The 19,331-nt window shown below is 44.8% G+C and overlaps 2 pseudogenes; both read right to left on the reverse strand.

Moving 5' to 3' along the window:
• Positions 1 to 1,527: 1,527 nt before the first annotated feature.
• On the reverse strand, positions 1,528 to 9,668 carry LOC118896108 (annotated as a pseudogene).
• A 1,543-nt stretch (positions 9,669 to 11,211) lies between these two features.
• On the reverse strand, positions 11,212 to 12,221 carry LOC118903813 (annotated as a pseudogene).
• Between the last annotated feature and the right edge of the window lie 7,110 nt (positions 12,222 to 19,331).

The raw sequence follows: 19,331 nt of genomic DNA on the forward strand, positions 1-19,331 counted from the left end.
TTGAAATCTGGTGATGTAAGTGTTCCAACTTTTTTTCAAGAGTTCTTGGATATTCTGGGCTTCCCTGGTGGCGCAGTGGTTAAGAATCCACCTGTCAATGCAGGAGACAAGGGTTTGAGCCCTTGTCCGGGAAGATCCCACATGCCGCGGAGCAACTAAGCCCATGCGCCACAACTACTGAGCCTGCGCTCTAGAGCCCGCGAGCCACAACTACCGAGGCTTCGTGCTGCAACTACTGAAGACTGCACGCCTAGAGCCTGTGCTCCGCAACAAGAAAAGCCACCGCAATGAGGAGCCCTCGCGTCGCAACGAAGAGCAGCTCCGGATCGCCACAACTAGAGAATACAACTAGAGAAAGCCCGCGCACAGTAACGAAGACCCAACGCAGCCAAAAAAAAAAAAAAAAAAAAAAGAGTTCTTGGATATTCTAGGTCCTTTAATTATCACATAAATTTTGCTATCACCTTGTCAATTTACACACAATCACACACACACATACTACACACGTGGCTTGCTGGAATTTTAATTGGACTGCATTGAACCTATAGACCAATTTAGAAAAAATCAATAACAATATTGAGTCTTCCAATTTATGAACATGGAATATCTGTCCATTTACTGAGGTCATCTTTCATTTTTCTCCAGATATGTTCTATAGTTTTCAGTATCAAGGTCTTGCACACCTTTCAATAGATTTATTCCTAGGTATTTAATATTTTTCATGCACTTACAGATAGTATTGGTTTTTTTATTTATGAAATTTATTTTCCTATATAAATTATATATTTCTCTGGGCAGACAACCTTCACCTTATTGCACTAATAGCACGTGCATCTGTAATACCAAGCTACAGTACAACTCTTAACAAGGTCTGTATTCAACGTAGCACTTGTCTACCGGGCACTGTAGAAGAAGATGAGGAAAAGCCAGGATCCACCTCAGGTGAAGAATGGGGAGAGGGCAGCGTGTCTCCCCTCTGACAGTTGGTTTTCTCCCGGGAAGGGGAATATGCAAAGTTATGTCTGGATTCTGAAAGCGGGAGGAGATCTTGGAGGCTGAGAAGCCCAATGCAACACTGCAGCTTGGCTCCCTTTATCTCTGAGGGAAGCAGGGACTCCTCTTTCACTCATCTGTAACACATTGCTCTGGCGTAGCTGATGCTTTGGGGAAACGGGGACAGGGGTCATCCTCGAATTAGCAACAATTAAGAATAGGCCATACACTGCCACAGTGTGCCATAGTCCCTGGGGGTCCCTGGCCCCAGGGACCTGAAAGCTGTGTATCCTAGGGAGAGGTGCCACTCAAGACCCAGGGATGGCTCTGGAAGTCTCTTTATCTAATGGAGCTGGGGATGATTCTTGGACGTCCCCATGACCACACTTAGCTAGCAAAGCTCTGGTGTTGGATCTTCTAACCATTGGTCAAACTGTAACGAGACCGAGTCTGTAGGCAGTGAAGGGATGCCTGAGTAGGAAGGGGGAGGAGCGTGGGGATGGGGGCAGGTAATGGGCAGTGATTATAACATGATTAGGTCCTCCTTGCAGGTGGAGGCTGGGCTGAACCTGGAGTGGGGTTAGGAGGGGCTGCAAGCCTCCGCCCGGAGCTCCTCTCACTCTGCCTTTGAACGACACTGAAGACAAGTTGCTCACATGCTCTAGAGCACGTTCTTGATACAGGGATGGGGGCTTTGGGGCGAAGTGGTGATTTGGTATTGGCCAAGAGCCACATTAAGCCTTTATGAGAGCAACCACCACAGCCTTAGCATTGAGACTGCGTAGGTCACAGTAGATCTGGCCGGTGCCCACAAAGACGATGGGTTTGCTTGTGATGTAGGTCATAGAAATAGCAGCTCCCACCTTGTCATCAATGGTATCAAATTTGGTAAGGACACCGAGGTGTCTGGGCCATAGAATGGTCAGCCAAGGCTCTGTTGAACTTGACCAGCTGGTCCACGGCCTCATTGCCTACTAAGGCCTCCCCCCCCACACAGCACCAAGTCGGGTGCATTGACAGTAATGAGCTTGGCCAGGGCAGTCATCAGAGGGTCATTGTCTTGCATGCGGCCAGCTGTGTCCACCAGCACCACATCAAAACCTTGGTTTTGTGCAAAGGCAACGGCTTCCATGGTAATGCCAGCAGCATCCTTGCCATAGCCCTTCTCAAACAACTGTACCACGGTGTGGCCGCCGTGATTCTCGGGGGGGTGTAGGGCACTCAAACGCCGGGTGTGTGTCCGCAGCTGCTCCACAGCCCCGGCACGAAATGTATCGCAGGCAGCAATGAGGACACTGAAGCCATTCTCTAACAGCCAGAAGGAAATCTTGGCAAGATTAATAGACTTCCCCACGTCGTTCACATCACAGAAAATGACCACATAAGGGCACTGATGGTGCTGGGCAACCATGATATCCTGGAGCATGTCTACACGGCGCTGTGGCTGTAGAATCTGCACCAGGGACTCTTGGAGAGCTTGCTTTACGGTGGAAGTCACCGTGCTGAACGTCCCCATCACCTTCCCTTCCAGCTTGTTGGCCACAGATTCACAGAGTTGCACTGCAATGTCTGCTGCCACGTTCTTAGCAATGAGATGGTCACGCATCTTGTCCAGCACAGATTCCATGTCTTCACGACTCAAGCTCTTGGAACCCTCAAGGCCCTTCAGCATCCCAAACATGCCACCCAGATGCCCCTTGGTAGCACTAGGTTTGATGGAGTTTTGAGCAGCCCCTTCGTCATCTGAGCTGCTACAGTCCAGATCCTGAAGCTGCCTCCCAGACCCAGTTCCTCGAATCAAGTTGATGCCCTTGGCCGGGGCCACCTCGGGGGCTGCATTGGTGGTGGGAGTGCAATAGTCCAGGACTTCCCTGTTAGCAGTGCCACCCAGTGCCCACACCCCAGGCACTTTTTTGCCCTTCTCCTTGGGAGCATCTGACTTACTGGACTTGCCGGACTTCTCCATACCCCTCCCATGCTTCTGAATGAACTCTTTTCACTTCCTGCGGATCAGTTCCTCTTTGGAAAGTTCTATCCCGTTCTTAGGCCCCACTGGGAGACCTGACTTTTCTGCAGGGACTGCTTTGCTGGTAGCCAAAGGGCCATCAGAACCTTCCTTCTTGGTGCCCTTGTTTTGGTTTTTTTTTTTTTTTTGCTGTTCTTGGCTTTTTCCTTAGGCTTTTCACCCCGTGTCTCAATCATGGACCTCACAGGTTTCTTGGCTTTTTCAGAATCTTCAAATTTCTTCATGGTTGTGGGAGCACGGATCTTACTGCTCTCCTCTGCTTCACGAAGGAGCCGCAGAAAGTCATTCTGGCAATTGAAAGTGCCATTCAATAGACTTAAGGCACTTACTTTGCTGTTGGATCTCAGTGCGGTACTGGTCACAAAACAGCCGGTGCACAGCGTCTATCAACTTGCCTGCGTACGTCAGTGTTAGGATCTTCTGAAAACCTACCACAAACACCAGCTCAAACTGGTTGTCCAGTTTATACCTGAGCGTGAGTGCCTCATGGGTGAAGGAGTTGTTACCTCCCCTTTCCTGCCGCAGTACCGAACGAATCAACGCGTTAATGAGCCGGGTGCCTGAGTCGCTCACGCCCTGGAAGCACCAGAGCACGAGCCACCTTTGGAGAAAATGGTGCAGAAGTTGAGTGTGGCGGCAGCGGGAAAGGAGCCGGGCAGGCGCCTGGAACTCAGGCTGAGATCGCCGCTGCTTCCTGCTGTGCCAAGCGCGGGACACGTCCCACCAGCGGCCCCGGACACCGGCTCCAATGGTATTGTTTTGTAAGTTTCATTTCCCAATTGTTTCTTGCTAGTATGTATCGACAGAAATACATTTGTTTTGTATATTGACCTTGTATCCAGTAACCTTTTTAAATTCACTTATTAATTCTATGAAACTTCCACATATTTAATTTAAAAAACATCTTCATCGATCTTAAAGTTCCAGCTTGTATTTTCATTATTTTAAAGCATCCCATTTATTGACCATCACCGCTTATCTTTCTGGCTCACCCTCTTAAATATCCTGAATCCATTAACTTTCTAACCTCTTCAGGATCTCCAGCCCATTGACCCTACCACCTTTTTATTGCCCTTCACCTTGCCTACTTACCTCTTGGGGTCCATGGTCTCATCATTATCATTACTTTCTTGCCCACTTCCCTCTATATAGATCTTGCCTGGATACACTCCTGTTTAAGTCCAAATCCCAGGCTCAACATGGTTGAGAAAAAGGCACAACGATATTGGCTAGTTTCACTATAAATGGGCCTGTGGTGCTACTCATTTCCCCAGTCCATTTGTTCTTCCACTCTTAACCGACTATCTCACACCCTCTGTCTTCTCAAACCTCCAAAGCCTCCTCTCCACCCTCACTCTCAAATGGTGATCTTGCTTCTTATTTCATTAGAAAAGCAATCAAAAGAGAACTTCTACATTCTACGACCACCACATCAACTTACCCACCAGTATCTGCACTCCTTTATTCGAGCACATTCCTCCTACAATAGTTTTATCTCTTTCTCTCTCTCACATCTTCCATTACTCCCTCTCTAATGATTCATTCTCAGCAGCTTACAAACAGGCCATGTTTTCTACTGTCTTAAAAACCAAATCAGGGCTTCCCTGGTGGCGCAGTGGATAAGAATCTGCCTGCCAATGCAGGGGACATGGGTTTGATCCCTGGTCCGGGAAGATCTCACATGCGGCGGGGCAACTAAGCCCGTGCACCACAACTACTGAGCCTGTGCTCAGGAGCCTGCGAGCCACAACTACTGAAGCCCGCGTGCCTAGAGCCCGTCCTCCGCAACAAGAGAAGCCACCGTGATGAGAAGCCCTAGCACCGCAACGAAGAGTAAGCCCCACTCACCGCAACTAAAGAAAGCCCGCGCAAAGCAACGAAGACCCAACGCAGCCAAAAAAAGAAAAAAAAAAATCAAACCAAATCCCTCCTCTGACAGCACAGTTTTTTCTAGGTACTGTCTCATTTTTCTAATCTACTTTATAGCAAAACATCTCAAAAGATTGCCTTTATCCTCTCTCTCTACTTTGTCTACTCCCATTCTCTCTTGAACCCACTCCAATCCACTTACCCTAGCCGCAGGGAGTGCTGTAACAGGGAGCAGAGAAAAGAGCAGTATCTAGAGAGAGGGATGATTGGACTCTAATCCAGTCAGGCTTTGCCCCAACTATTACACCAAAACTGCTCTTGTCAAGGTCACCAATGACCTCCATGTTGCTAAGTCCAGTGGTCAGTTGCCCTCTTACTTGCTCATCTACAGCCCAGATGATCACTTCCTCCTTGAAACTCATTTGACCTCACAGGGACACCTTTCTCTCTTTGTTCTCTTTTTCCCTCCCGGGCTTTCCTCCCATCTTCCCAACCTCTACCTGAAGTGCCCAGGACCCAGTCTCAGACCTCTTCTCTTGTCTACACTTGGTTGATGGTTCTCAACCCTATCAGATCCAATGCTCCCTTTTAATTTAATTTAATTTATTTTTAAAATGTCTTATCATAAATAATGTCAAACATACAAACGAAAGTGGAGAGAATAGTACAATGTATTCCCATATATCTATTACCTGGGTTCAATATTTAACAATACTTCTCCCCGTTTGCTTTATCTATCCCTTTTTTTCTTTTTCTTTTTTCTTTGCAGAAGTCTGGGATTTGAAAGCAAATCCCAGACACCAGTCATTTCACTCCTACCTACTTCAGTATGCATTTCTTTTTTCTTTTTCTTTCTTTCTTTTGTAATTCAAGCAAGATCGGTATGCATTTCTTAAAGACATGGGCCATTGTCTTGCAAAACCACAATGCCATGACCATACCTAACAGCATTTAAAATAGTTCTTTGGTATCATTTAATAGCCAGTCCATAATTACACTTTCCCTAATGTCTCAGATATGTCTTATTACAGTGGATTTGTTCCAAACAGGAACTTGGATCCAAACAGGTCTCCACGTTACATTTTGCTGCCGTATCCTTTCAACTTTATTCATTGCCAGCAGTCCTCCTCTTCCCTTTATTTTTCACACCATTGACTTATTGCAAAAACCAGCTCAATATTCCTGTAGAATGTTCCATATTCTGGATTTACTTCCTTTTTATAGCAAATCTTTTGTAATTTGCCCTTTACTGTCCTGAAATGAAATTGAGAGATAATGTAGCTACTGTATTAGTTAGGGTCTGGCAGGAAACAGATGGCACACTCAAGCCGAGTCCAATCAAGGCCAGTTTTATGAAGGGATTATTGACAAAGATTGGGCAAAGTTAAGGGAACCAACAAGAAATGAGGAAGCACTAGAGGACGTGTCTGCCATCCCTGGGCCTGAAAGACCAAGGTGAGGGAGTGGTATCTCCCTTTGGCTGAACCCCACAGGAAGCCACTGGGCAAGGGAGCTGGTTGATGTCATTTACGAAAGTTGGCCTCCTGGGGCAGGTAGCAGGGTGCAGAAGAGCAGAGAGTAGATCAGGTCCAGAGGGACAAATGAAGTATACCCCTCAAAGCAATCTACACACATAATTTCAAAATAATGAATTGAATTTCCTGTATTACAAGGAGAAGCAAGAGGAAACTAATGTATAAAGCATTATATATTTGAATATGCAAAAATTTTGCACAACTTCACCAGAAGCCCTAATGAAATCATCAGATGCTTGCAGTCGTTCCTAGAATCACTGTGTCTGCCAAAGCTGCACACGCAGACTGATCCAGGAGAACTGGAGTGGCATCTCAAATACAGAGAGAAGCTGTGTTGTTGATTTTCGAATCAAGACCAAGCACCCTCTTGCATCAATTACAGGGAAATGGCGTTCCTGGGAAACTTGGTGTATATTAAAACAATACCCCGAATACTCTGTGTTTATGTGGAGAATAGATTTAGGCTCTACGTTGAGATAAATAATAAACATATTTTTTACCAAATTAATGTCTGATAGAACATTTGAAAATCATATGGAATGTGGGACAATTTCTGTTATGCAGGACTGTCCTGTGCATTGCAGGATGCCGAGGGGCCCCGGCCCCACCCACTAAAGCCTCATAGTGCCCCAACCCTAATCATGAATACATAACCTCCCCCCGCAAAAATGTCCTGGCAATTTTCCAAAATTTTTTCTAGTGGGTGGATCATCCTGTTGGAGAATCATTGGCTTAAGTGATCTCCTCCGGTTTCATGGATTTAAGTACACAGACGGCTTCCAAATTATTCATTGTCTCATCCTCTCTCCTGAGTGTACACTTGTAGATTAAATTTCTACTTCCTGTCTCTGTTTACATCACTAACTGGCACCTCAGAGTTTACATGTTACAACCAAAACCTTGAACCTACTCCTGAACACAGGCACCCCCAACCTTCTCCTCCCCCAGATTTTTTTTTTTTTTTTTTGGCTGCATTGTGTCTTCGTTTCTGCACATGGGCTTTCTCTTCATTGCGGTGTGCATGCATCTCATTGAGGTGGCTTCTCTTGCTGCGGAGCACAGGCTCTAGGCGTGCGGGCTTTAATAGTTGTGGCACAAGGGCTCAGTAGTTACGGCTCGTGGGCTCTAGAGTGCAGGCTCAGCAGTTGTGGCACATGGGCTTAGTTGCTCCGCGGCATGTGGGATCTTCCCAGACCAGGGCTTGAACCCATGTCCTCTGCATTGGCAGGAGGATTCTTAACCACTACGCCACCAGGGAAGTCCCAAGATTTATTTTAGTTTAGTAAGTAACAATTTAATTCTTCTAGTTGTTCAGGCCAAAAATATTAGAATCATTCCCAACACCTCTTTTTTCTCATGCTCCACATGGGATCCATCAGTCAATTCAGTTGGCTCTACCTCCGAAATGCATTCCAATCTGATCAATTTTACCATCCCCACCACCACTTTGGTCCAAGCCATTGTCATCTCCCAAAACTGTTACAACAGCCTCCAAAACGGTCTCCCTGTTTCCACCCTGGTCTCTACTTTCTATCTGCAACATGGCAGCCAGTGAGATCACTTAAAAAATGTGAGTTAGATCAGCTCACGTCTCTACTCAAAACCCTGCAAGGTTCTAAGTGAAATGGGAACCTCTGGTTTCTCTGTGTCTCCAAATTCCTTCTTCCTGTAAGGACACCAGTCAGATTGGATTAGGGCCCATCCGAACAGTCTCTTTTAACTTAAACACCTCTTTCAAAGTAGTCCATTCTGAGGTACTGGGGATTGAGCTTCAACATATGAATTTTGGAGAAACACAGTTCAGCCTATAACAACATCCCTATTCATATGAGGGATAGTTGCATTGTATTAAGGAAAACATTACTGTTCTTTGAAAGTTAAATATGCACAGAAGAATGTATATGAGTTTCACTGACTAGCTAAAGGGGTAGACCATATCAGATTGTTGGCATCTCAGCACCATGCTCACTTCCTTCTAAGATTCATCCTCACTTCACCTATATTTTGGAGGCTGGAAGCCTCAAGACTGTGTTTCCCAGATTCCCTCGACAGCACAGTTCTGGGTTGTGTCCTGCAAATGAGAGGTGCACGTGTGAGATTTTCAAAGCAGAGGAAGGGAGAGACCATTATTACTCTGTCAGTGGTGACCAGGCTAGGGCTTCTGCAGGCGGTAGGTGGAGGTTTGGAGTGTAGCTTCAGGCTTCCTCCTGTGAATCACCCACTTTGTGTCTCTGGTAACTGAGATCATTGGTGTTGGTCCCTTATGATTTCTGCACTTCCTGATTGCCTAAACATTAGCAGACATATTTTTGGCTGCAAGATTCTTTGCAAGATACTTCTCAAAATCTTGTATTATCATTACCAAGCCCTCTTCTTCTTCCTCGATTGTACAGGCATGGAGGCCCAGCTGGGCAGGCCAAGTTGCAGTAGCCTAGTTCTCCAACTGGGAGCAGAGGAAGAGAGCTGTTCCTTACCAGCTTTCATAATACCCTCAAGACTGGGGTTCTAACATTTTTCCCAAGGAAACTCTGCACTGGTGGTTGGTTGCAGGACATTTAGGGTGATGAATTAAATATTGCACATAGGATTGGAAGACTTTAGTTCTAGGCCCAGCCTAACTATGTGATTACTACATGGCCTTGGACAAAACCCTTGACTTTTGGGGTCTTACTTTCCCCATTTATAAAATGGGAGAAAGAAGAAGAAAACAAATTTGAGTAATAGCTAATATTTACACATTACTTTCTATGTTCCAGTCATTATTCTGAAGGCTTTTCATATAGCCACTCATTGAATCATCACAAAAATCATATGAGAAAGGTACCATTTCTATCTTACATTTGGGGAAACAGATATTAAGAAACTTACCCGGACTTCCCTGGTGGTGCAGTGGTTAAGAATCCGCCTGCCAATGCAGGAGACACTGGTTCGAGCCCTGGTCTGGGAAGATCCCACATGCTGTGGAGCAACTAAGCCCGTGAGTCACAACTACTGAGTCTGCTCTCTAAAGCCCACGAGCCACAACTACAGAAGCCCGTGCCTAGAGCCTGTGCTCTGCAACAAAGAGAAGCCATCGCAATGAGTACCCCATGCGCTGCAACTAGAGAAAGCCTGCGTACAGCAATGAAGACCCAGTGCAGCCAAAAATAAAATAAATAAATAAATAAATTTATTAAAAAAAAAAAAAAAAGAAACTTACCCAAGTCACCCAGGAAGTCTGTGTCCTTGTTGGGGCTTTTAGCCATTAAGCTATTTGGCCTCTTGTTTCATGAAAATGTGTGATAAATGGCAACGGATTTACAGTTTGGAAATGACTAGTTTGGGATGTAGTGGCCTTTGTCCCAAGTTCTTTGGCCTCCCCAAACAAAGTAGGAATTCACTGGATCCAGGAACTAAAGACATTAGGAATTGTCCTATGTCTTCCACTCATGTGACCCTCTGCATAACTTTGCTCAGCATTTTGTTCCACTGGCAGGTAGAAGATGACCAACCCATAGCTCTGAAGCATACTTCTCTGTTCAAGTGACCTCTGCTGATTGAGTTGGACACTCCTGATTCTAATTATGGATTTCCCTGAGAGAGAGACCCTATTAGCCCAGCTAGAATCTGGAAATGACTGCTCTCCAATCACTTGGAGGCGGTACGTTCACTTGCTGGACTATAGAGATATTTAGGTTCTTTTTCACCAGCTCAGGGACAGTAATATGTCTCTGTCCTTATGGAAAAAGCTCTTTCTTCTCCAAGCCTGGCAGCCAGCCTCAATCTTCCAGGGACAGCTCAGTTATAGTGGAAAGAGCCTTCCATGCAACCTGAAGTCCTGGGATGGGATCGACGTCCAGGTCACCACTTACTGACTACGTGACCTCAGGCAAGTTATATAACCTCCCTGAGCCTCTGTGTACTCATTTCAGAAAAATCAGAAAATGCAAACAGTTATAACTAGAAAAAGAAAACCACCCTCTTTGTCCCCTTCTTTCTCCCTTTTACTGGGCTCCTTTTGATGTAACACACACAGGCACAGATGGGAGGAGTCTAAGGGTTTAGTTTCAAAGCTTTGGCAGGGCCTTTGTGTCTTTGTAGAAAAAGGAAAAGCCATTAAGAAGTACCTGGCTCTTCAATAGCCTTGCTCATTATTCCCAGCGGCCTAAGTGAACACAGTTTGGGAGGCCAAGGATCAAAGAAAAAAAATAAAACTGTTCTGCATTGCAGATAGAAGTCCTACCCATTGTGAGAGAGGTGGCCTTGCAAATTACTGGGGTAGAGTGGGTGAGGTAGCTAAGTCAGGAACAATTAGTGAAACCCAAGAGCAGAGAATTGTATAAACCTCTAGGGGAAGGTAGGCAACTAGGACAAGTATGGGAGGGGTAGGTTTCCCCTTCCTGTTCTGACCCAGTCAGTGGCAGCAGGCCACCTCTAATCTAATCTAAAAGAGCCCCTTAGAGGAAGTTGGTAAAGGGCGCCCCCTCCCTGAGTGGTTGCAGCTCTGTGCCAGGGTGCAGGGTTTGGTGAGTGGAGTGTGACCTGTGCACCTCACACGCATTCATGGTCTCCAAGGCTACGCTCAGCAGCCCTGAGTGCCAGTCCTCAATGTAGACTAGTGAGCTGCAAGGAAGGTCTGCTGAGAGGACGGACCCAAATGGAGCCCAAACAAGGGTGATGCCCAGAGCTCTCCCCGCATCTCAAGACACACCTGGTGGGATGAGAAAAGGAGAGGCCAAGCATGCAGCCCAGCTCCCTACCCTCTAAGATTACGTAAAATTGCCTCTAAAAAAATAAATAAATAATTTTTTTTTGGAAACTGTTTATTTTCCATCAACCTATTTCCATTTTAAGAGTTTGTGGAAGAACAGTTTAAGACCACTCAGTGGTTGTTCCTACCCACTCAGTGGCCCGAGCAGTGGGAGCTGCAGACCAGTCTTCAGTGGCAGGCTGAGCACTCCAGTCTTCAGGGGGGAAGTGCTGAATAGGCACAGAGGGCACCTGCACACCTTCAGACCAGTCTGCCACCTCAGGCTGAGTAGCAGTGAACTCAGGAGCTGGAATGGTCCATTCACCCTGAAATTCCTCCTTGGTCACAGTCTTCTCAGCTGCCGCCTGCTCTTCCTTTTCAATCTCTTCAGGATCTCTGTAGAAGTAGAGATCAGGCATGACCTCCTATGGGTGTTCACGGGAGATGGTGTCACGCATGCGCAGAACTTCCCGGGCAAGCATCCACCACATCAGACCCACTGAGTGAGCTCCCTTGTTGTTGCATGGGATGGCAATGTCCACATACCGCAGAGGAGAGTCTGTGTTACACAGAGCAATGGTAGGCAGGTTAACGTAAGAGGCCTCTGTGAGAGGCAGGTGGTCAGCCCTGGATCAGTAACCACCGGAAGTCTTGGCTCCCAGAACGCTGCCTGGATCTGGTTAGTGAATGTTCCAGGAGTGAAGCGGCCAGCAATAGGAGTGGTTCCAGTGGCAGCAGCAAACTTCAGCCCAGCTCGCTGGCCAGTATTCCTGGAGGATGTGACACTGACATCAGCTGGGTTTTCAGTGGCAACAATGGCACGAGCTTCCAACAGAAGCTTCTCCCAGGTTCCCTTCAGATTTATGATGTAGACGCCATCACTGTTCCTGTTGTAGATGTACTGTTCCATTTGGAAGTCAAGGTTGGTGCCACCTAAGTGGGTTCCTGCTGCAAGGAATTTGAGGACATCCTCCTCCTTCATTTGCAGGACATCAAGGGCTCCGGACATCGTGAAAGTTTCCCTTTAAGTTACGACGGGAATCCAGAACAAAGCTGTATGGACCCCTATCTGGCGCAGAAAGCTAAATATTTTTAAAAAGTAAAAAACAAAACAAACAAACAAACAATTGCCTCTGGCCTCCAATCCCAAACCCTGTGAAGGAAATCCACAGCCTTCTTAAGAATCCTGTGAATTCCTAGGGATTACATTCTCAGGTTATCCCACTGGGTTCCTGATCCTTTCCACATGTATGACCTCACTTCTTTCTCCAAGTTTTACAAAAACTACTCATACTAAGCATTAGTTTGAGAGTAGATGTATAAGATTAGAGGTGGGCAGGGAAGTATTTACATTGAAAAAGGGAAAACTCCAATCTTAAAATTCTTTTTTTTTTTTTTAAATATTTATTTATTTGGCTGCGCCGGGTCTTAGTTGCGGCATGCGGGATCTAGTTCCCTGACCGGGGATCAAACCTGGGCCCCCTGCATTGGGAGCTCAGAGTCTTAGCCACTGGGCCACCAGGGAAGTCCTCCGATCTTATCTATTTATTTACTTTTGGCTGTGTTGGGTCTTTGTTGATGCACACGGGCTTTCTCTAGTCGTGGTGATCGGGGGCTACTCTTCATTGCAGTGGGCTGGCTTCTCATTGCGGTGGCTTCTCTTGTTGCGGAGCAGGGGCTCTAGGCGCACGGGCTTCAGTAGTTGTGGCACGCGGGCTCTAGAGCACAGGCTCAGTAGTTGTGGCTCACGGGCTTAGTTGTTTTGCAGCATGTGGGATCTTCCCAGACCAGGGCTTGAACCCGTGTCCCCTGCATTGGCAGGCAGATTCTTAACCACTGCGCCACCATGGAAGCCTGGGGAGTCCCCCAGTCTTAAAATTCTTTTCAGTTATCCTGCCATTCTATAGGTTTCTCACTGACATTTAACCCCATGTACATCCAGTCTTCCAGAATTTTGCTGGCTCCCCTCATTCTCCCTTTCCTATATATCCCTCCCTCTAGAATTACCTTCTGTACTCCAATTTGCCTTCCTCTATTATGCAGACCAATTCAGTTCTCCCCAACTCTGAATCTGCAACATGGATATCTAAACTCATCAAGTGGGGGGTCTTATATTTAATGGAATCCACCCTTCGTATAACACCATACATGTGATACAGTTGTGAGAACCTAAGGGGAAAAAAATGTTAGCTTCATTTACCATGAAATGCTGGTGACCCTCCTGGGTAATGTGATGCTTAGTAAATAGGAGGCATAGAATATCAGGTAAAGATGAAGTAGAGTGATTTTTTTTTTTTTTTTTTTTTTTTTAGCCAGAGTGAGAACTTGAGTTGTTACCTGGACCTCCACATTGCTGGGAAATGTGAAATATTCTGCATATCTGGCTTAGTCAGAAATATACTGATCTTCTGTTAACTTGATCTTTAAATAGAAATTAAGGTCTCTCAATAATGAAGCCTTCAAGTTGCCACTCCCTGAAGACAAAGATGGGTTTTGTGGGCCCTGAGGATTATATAGTTTTACTGGGTATAGTTTTAATTTTATGTTTTATTTTATTTTATTTTTTAACCACATGGCATGCGTTATCTTAGTTTCCTGACCAGGGGTGGAACCCGCACCCCCGCAGTGGAAGTGTGGAGTCTTAACCACTGGACCGCCAGGGAAGTCCCATTACTGGGTGCTTTTTTAAATGGTGGTTCTTAAACATTAAAAAATTATTAGTATAAATATAACTCAGTGAGACTTCAATGTCCTGCGTTGGAGATGATGAAGGAGAGGGGAAGTGGGGAAGTGCTGACTGACACAAGTTAAGTCACTTTGTGCAATTTTGCCTAAAGATGGAGCTATCGAAGTCAATGCAAATCCAGAGTATTTTGATTGTCCATGACTTGGGGACAGAGATCAAAGCAAAAAATCTTACTTCTAGTTAAGTTTAATAAGTCAGAGAGTCTGCTGTGTTCCAAGAAGTTCAAATATTGATACATACTGCCCAGACTTCAGTGAATCACAATTCATATCTTGGATGGTAGAGAGGAAGGGCCAAGTGGAACTACCTATTACAAACTGGCCTCTCTCTGTTCTGTGGAGAAGAGATGGTCAAGCTGACAAAGAAATTCCTAATAAAGATATTTAGGATCATTTTTTTTTTAATGGGGTCTCACGGATGACCACGCAGCTGGCAATCTGCCAGGATTCTTGGGAATGACAAAAAGTGGTGATTGCTGAGTTAAGGGTGTGGATGTTGAGTGGCTTGGAATGGTTGGGACAGAAGTTCTCTCAGGGTGTCAGCAAAATAGAAGGTCCCAGGGACACAGTATTTGCTGCTCTTTTCTCCCAGCTCATATCATCAACACCCTGAATCTCCTTTTCCTGGTAGCTGTCACAAAACCTGGGAATAAGGGTTGTAAACTTGGCTGCAAATGGCTGGGAGCAAAAGAATACATAAGTATGAACACAAAATTGGATACAGGATTTTGGAAGGCTCTCACACAAGGAAGGGGTCCTAAATCTTAAGCTTCATTAATTTTATGTTAAATGTGTGTCTATTTTGACCTGAGTCAGAAAACATTTTTCTGCCCCCTGTATTTCTGGCCATTGGTCCTTCTGGAAGGCATCATAGAAAAGGATCAAAATCCATCATGTTCATTCCTGCCGAGTGATGGCATAACATCAGAGCAGCAACCCTGGGCCATCATAGGAACTAGCCTTTCACTAGCTCATCAAAGGTCAACTTTGTAATGAGAGAAGCAAGCAGAACAGCAGGGATGTATCTGGAAAACATCAGGTTATTATGACTATTTTTTCAGCATTCTCGTGCTGATTGCCCAGAGGTTGTTTGTGCTAGCTGCACAATGAAGGATAGAGGACAGCCAAGATGATCAGGCCAAGCTCTGCAATTTATAACTTCCCATAAAGTTCTCAGGCAGCAACACTTCCCTCTTTTTTTTTTTTTTTAATTTGTTAGGGATGGAAAGTCACACCATTTTTTTGAGATGTCCCCTGGCTTCCTACAACATAGCCAGGGATGACACAAGAGGATATGTTTTCCAGTTGCCTTTTAAATTAGCCCATGACTGTATATCTGATGTGATCTGATTTATATTTTGAAAAGTTCCCTCTGGCTGTTGTGTGGAGAACTGATAGTGGAGACATGAGTGATAGCAGGCAGGTGAGTTGGGGGCTCTGCAGTAGTCTAGACAAGAAATGATGGGGGTTTAGACTTGGTAGGTAAGACTTCAGAGAAAAGGTTAGAGTCTTTAAAAAGGAGAGTCAACAGGATTGCTAATGAATTGGATGTGGGGTGAGGGCTGTAGGATGGGAAGGAAAAGAGGATTCGCAACTGCTTCCTAAGGTTTTGGCCTGAACTACTAGGTAAGATTCAGAGAAGGGGAAGATGGGGGCAAGTGTAGAAAAAAAGAATCAAGAATTCTCTTTTGATCATGAAATTGATCAAGTCAAGTTCCACAGACTCTGGAACAGCTATTCTAAACAATGCAAAATTTCAAGTCAATCACTAAAATATCCATCCGTTAAAGAACAAGCTCTATAAAAACCAATGCAAATAATATATTTATATAAATAAATTTTGTTTCTTTTACCCTGACACAGAGAAGTTCATGTCCTGTCAGTGTTATAACTAGGTCAACATAACCAAATTCCACATCCTCTGGAGACTTTCAAGGTTAAAAAAATAATAAGTATAAGAAAAAGTAAAACTACAGGAGAAATTATCACAACACTGTAAATCAACTATACTTCTTGAAATAAAATTTTAAAAAAAAGAAGTAAAACTCAAATGACCACCATGTTTGCAGGCCAAACAATAATATCTAAAAGGCAAGTCTCAAGGTTTAATTATCAACAACAGAGAATTCTGAAAGAGAATTTTGTTAAATGGGGAAAATCTTGGGACTTCCCTGGTGGCACAGTGGTTAAGAATCCACCTGCCAATGCAGGGGACATGGGTTCGATCCCTGGTCTGGGAAGATCCCACATGCCGCGGAGCAACTAAGCCCGGGCGCCACAACTACTGAAGCCCGTGCGCTGCAACTATTGAAGCCCGCTTGCCTAGAGCCTGTGCTCTGCAACAAGAGAAGCCACTGCAATGAGAAGCCGCACACTGCAACGAAGATTAGCCCCCGCTCGCCGCAACTAGAGAAAGCCCGTGCATAGCAACAAAGACCCAACGCAGCCAAAAATAAATAAATTAAATAATTTTTTTTTAAATGGAGAAAGTCTTTTACATGCCTTCTCATTAATTGATTGATTAATAACTTGTTAATAATCTCACATGCAAACAAAGAATGCACTCAACTCCTTCCAAAAGGAGACAATCCATGTCCAATTATGGCATCCATTCCTTCCCTGGTTACATGTGCTCATTTAACAAACATGTAATGAATGTCTATTATGTACCAGGCACATTGCAAAATTATCGAACGTAATTATGAACAAAACAACTTCCTTGTCTCTGTGGAGCGTGTAATCTAGTTGGGGAGATAGAAATGTAAACCCATGGCAACTTTCAACTTCAGCAATCTGGAATACTAGATAACCTGAAAACATTCAGATGATAAACACTAAGAAATGCTGACTGAAATTTAAGGAAATGCATAACTGAACTGGTAAGAAGAAAGAGTAATTTCCAGGGTCCAAAGTAAAGAGAGAGCTGAAAACCAGAGTGGTAAGCATGAGAGCAGATGATGTAGCTACCCTGGGGGAAGGCTCAATCCCAATAATCTAAAATATTCTAGGATTTATTCAGTGTGGGAAAGGACTAAACAAGGACATGAACCCCAGGGGTGAGAATCACTGGGTGCTACCTTGAAGGCTGACTACCACATCCCACCTGGCAAAGCACTAGTCCAACCAAGGTGCTGGCCAATGACAAGACAATCTGGATTGGTGGGAGAGGAGAGAAGTCATAAATACCACAATCGGCTCCGTTAAGTGAGGACTGCTGTCTGTACTTACATTTCCTTCCTTGCCGTGCCATGGATATTGTTTTCTCTTTTATTTAGATATAACTTTGTGAGATAACAGAAAATATATATACTGTTCTCTGCCCCTGGTTCTTGATACAGAGCTCTAAAACCCTTGAAATTTCCTAATCTCAAGGAATTAATTAATTCCTAATTAATAAGAGCACTAGGAGCATCTTTCATTCTAATATTTGGTCTTTGACCCCAGGTCCTGACACAGAGTTCCTTGGAATTTCCTGAGTGATAGCAATGCCTTTGTTCTAATGAGGTGACTCAGTGGGCTCCTGGATGGGGGCTGATCCCCAGAAAGACCAAGCCATGATTAGAATCTTGGAATTTTCAGTTTTACCTTCCACTCTCTAGAGAGGAAAGAGGGGCTGGAAATGGAGTTAATAACTGATCACGTCTGTGTGATGAAGTCTCCATAAAAATCCCAATAGTATGAGGTTCTGAGTGCTTCCAGGTTGGTGAACACGTGGAGATATAGGGAGAGGGGCATGCCCAGAGGGGGCATGGAAGCTCTGTGCCTCTTCCCTGGTGCCTTGCTCTGTGCATCTCTTCTATCTGGATGTTCATCTGTGTCCTTTATCGTACCTTTTATAATAAACTGGTAAACAGTAAGCGAACAGTTTTCCTGAGTCCTGTGAGCCACTCTAGCAGATTAATCAAACCCGATGAGGAGGTCATGGGAACCTCCAACTGATAGTCAGTTGGCCAGAAGCACAGGTGACAACCTGGACTTGCAATTGGCAGACGAAGTATGGGGGGGAGGAGAAGTCTTGTAGGACTGAGCCCTTAATCTATGGAATCTGAAGCTAACTCCAGGTAGATGGTGTCAGGATTGAGTTAGACTGTAGGACACCCAGCTAGCATCACAGAGAATTGCTTGTTGTGGGGATAAACCCCACACATCTGGTGTCAGAAATGTTTTGAGTGTGGTAGTGGTATGAAAGTAAAGGGGAAACACAGGGGGAAGACTGGGTTTTTCCTTCTCAAGCTGACATAGAGTAATATGCAGAAAGTCAGATATATTTAGAAAGTAATTATCCTTCTCTTTCCTTTTCCCTTCCCCTAGACTCATGTATGATGTGAATTGTGATGGTTAAATTTGTCATTTTGTCCACAAGTTGCAGAATATGGAGGGGGATCATGATGGAATGAGGGGAGAAATGGATGCCATAACTGGACATGGGTTATCGCCTTTTGGAAGGAGTTGAGTGTATTCTTTGTTTGCATGTGAGATAATTACATTATGTTAGGCAGAGGCATTTAAAAATTGTATATGGTATGAAAAAAAAGTGGGAGGACGTTGCTTGGCAACCATGGTTGGAATGCAGAGGACATCTGTTGTTTTCCTCTATCTCCTTCTTTCGGAGAATGCCTCCTCCCCCACTATACGCTGGCTTGGTGGAGCTGTCAGTCATGGTTCTCTGCATTTCCCTAGTCAGGGGATGGCGTCTAATCCCGACTAGGCCACTTGAAAGTGCTTTCTCTGGGAGAATATTTTAGTGGGAGACAGGAAAACAAAAAACTCTTCAAGTTGATTCATTCTGGGGCAGTATCCTGAAGGGACTTTCTGTTTGTTTCTGTTACCTACATATCCAGAACTTCCCTGATTCCCGATTATCTTGATACTTAACTGTTCAGACTGTCTTTTGATTTTGTGAATTTTCACATTTTCTTTCAACAAATCCTTTGATGTTCCCCCTTAAGTTAGCCAGAGTTGGTTTCTGTTGCTTGTAGCCAAAGAACTTTATTTGGTAGTTGATTCCTTAGTGTTAAGCTCAGTTAGAAGAATCCCACTAAAAAAGAACACTAAATTCAGTTAGAATGGTTTTGTAGCAAAGAGGACCCCCAAATAAGCTGATACTTAGTGATCCAGCTTTTTCAACACATGCATATAGCAATTTCCTCCCCGGGCATACCTCCATAGTGTCTGGACTGAAAAAGGTTTCAGGAAGGGTACCAGTACTTGCTGATACATTATATTCAGAACCACTACCTAGGATATGGCCTTATAGGTTTTGCACTACACAAAACTCCAGGGAGTGCCATTCACATAGATTATGATGTGAATGGTGCCCTTGATGTTGTGTAGTGCAGTGACCTATTACTCCCCTCTCATAGTCCCTGTTGCTGGATTTGGCTTTTGCGTAAGCTTCATACAGTCTCCTCCTCTTGAATTTCCCCCCAAGTGC

This window comes from Balaenoptera musculus, chromosome 1, assembly GCF_009873245.2.
Source record: "Balaenoptera musculus isolate JJ_BM4_2016_0621 chromosome 1, mBalMus1.pri.v3, whole genome shotgun sequence".
NCBI classification, from domain to species: Eukaryota; Metazoa; Chordata; class Mammalia; order Artiodactyla; family Balaenopteridae; genus Balaenoptera; species Balaenoptera musculus.